Source organism: Balaenoptera ricei, chromosome 13 (genome assembly GCF_028023285.1).
Source record: "Balaenoptera ricei isolate mBalRic1 chromosome 13, mBalRic1.hap2, whole genome shotgun sequence".
Classification (NCBI taxonomy): Eukaryota; Metazoa; Chordata; class Mammalia; order Artiodactyla; family Balaenopteridae; genus Balaenoptera; species Balaenoptera ricei.
Genome location: NC_082651.1, coordinates 3,014,385 through 3,016,865, shown reverse-complemented (window position 1 = coordinate 3,016,865; position 2,481 = coordinate 3,014,385).

The window sequence follows — 2,481 nt, the reverse complement described above, 5'->3', positions numbered from 1 at the left end:
ATACTTGAATCTCTATCATCTATCTAACTATCCATCTATCTATCTATCCATCTATCGTCTATCTATCCGTCTATCATCTATCTATCCATCATTGACCTATTATCCATCTATTATCTATCTATCCATCGTCAATCTATTATCTATCATCTATCTACCTATCTATCCATCATCTATATACTATCTATCTATCTACCTATCTATCTATCTATCTATCCATCTTAGTGTCACACTACAGTAGCAATCAAAAATAATTGCTTTTGAGGAGAGATAGGAGTAGAAATAGCCTTATTTAAAGGATAATGAAGATCACAGATTTTGGTGTATATATTTCCAGATGTCTCACTCTGTTTTTTCTGTAACAAAAATTGTATTGTTCTCCATATGGCACTTTAAAACCTGCCTTTCCTCTGAATAATTTATTCCAGACGTCTTTTTCAGGTCGGTGACCTTGGCCGCCCTGCTGCCAGCAGCACTTGGGAGCTGGGACAGGCAGGAGTGTCCCCAAGATGGCTTCTGGTGGCGTCTCTCGTCACCTGTGGGCTTCACAGGCATGCCCTCCCAGGGCATCTGCCTGGTTAGGGCAGCAGCAGCTTGCGAGTGGTGTGCACGGGCTTCGGACATGCGGCTGAGGTAGGTGACGTGCTCAGGCTTTGGTCCTGCTGAGGCAGGGCCAGGGTGGAGAGAGACGGGGAGCAGCTGTGAGATTGGCATGTCGTGCTGGCACGACGGCTGAGGAAGCTGAGCTCTTAGCTTGGAAGGTGGCCTCCCAGGTCGATAGAGAGGTAGAAGGCCGGAACCTGCTCCACAGTTAGCATGGTTTAGAAATTGAATATTTAGACGTGTGCTGGGTAAGTCTTCTCTCATCTTCCCCTGGGCGGGCAGATCCTAAGGGTAGACCTGCAAGCTTGTGTATCTCATTTTTGTGCAACTAGTTCTCTGGCAACATTTGCAAATTGACTGGGAAATCATGTGTTTCTAGTGTCAACTTTCAGATGTGCAAGTTCAAGCACAAACCTGTATTTTAAATACCTGTACTCAAATCACACTTCACAGACTATGAAGAGTTTTCAAACACAGTTGACCCTTGAATAACAGGGGTTCTAACTGTGCGGGTCCACTTATACTCAGATTTTTTTGCATAAGTCACACAGCTGCCAGTGGTAACAAGGCAAAGTAAAGGTATGATTAGAACAGCATCTGGCCATTCCCACCAGGCCATCCTAGAAAATAGGATGGTACTGAACAAAAAAAATAAAGTAGCGTAGGGACATTAAAAAGGAAACACTAAATCCGTACTATAGTACTACATGATCCGAGGTTGGGTGAATCGAAGGACGTGGCCCTGCAGATAAGGAGGGGCAACTGTAAAGTTATCCTTGGATTTTTGACTGCATGGGGGGTCAACACTCCTAACTCCTGAGTTGTTCGAAAGTCAACTGTATATCCGTGATTTCATGTTGGGACTTCCCCGGTGGTCCAGTGGTTAGGACTCCGTGCTTCCACTGCAGGGGGCACGGGTTCCATCCCTGGTTGGGGAACTAAGATCCTGCATGCCACGTGGCGTGGCCACAAAGAAACAAAACAAAACAAAACATAACAACAACAAAAAACTCTTCTGCATTGGAAGGACGATTGCCTTCCATCTCTTTACACAGAAGGTGGTGTCGAGGTTCAGCAGGGCTGCAGGGACCACATCTCACCTCACCAGGTTGCCCACCTGTCCTCCAGTTTCCTTCTTAATGTGCCCACGCTGCTTTACTTTTTGGCTCAGTGCCATCCTTATTATAGCCTTTCTGGGGCTTTCATGATTGCGAGCTCTTCTGAACTGTTTTCTAGGATGGCCTGGTGGGAATGGCCAGATGTTGTCCTTTTTTTTATTGAATATTTATTTATTTTTTGGCTGCATTGCATCTTAGTTGGGGCATGTGGGATCCTTCATTGCAGCGTGCGGACCTCTCTCTAGTTGTGGCACGCGGGCCTAGTTGCCCCACGGCATGTGGGAATCCTAGGTCCCCGACCAGGGACCGAACCGGTGTCCCCTGCATTGCAAGATGGATTCCCAAGCACTGGGCCACCAGGGAAGTCCCCAGATGCTGTTCTAATCATGCCTTTACTTGGCCTTATTACCACTGGCAGCTGTGTGACTCTTGCAAATCATCATGGCTGGGCCAGGTGACCCACGCCCTCCCAGATCCATCCCGTGGGGCTGTGCTTCCTCGGAAGAACCTCTTGGAAGGCAGGTGAGAAGCAGATGGCTGATTCTTCTTGAAACCAGGGGCAGGAAGGCGACCCTAAAACGCCGTGAATTTCCCAGGTCCCAACAGCAATATTGAAATATTAACAAACAAATCATGTAGACGTCAAATCCCTCCAGGGCTTCACTTCGTGCCAGGTTACAGGTAACGCTGTCGCGGCGAGATCTGGCACAGGCCGCAGGGGACCCTGGGAGTCTGTCTTCAATCGCATCTCCTCCTCCCCAGC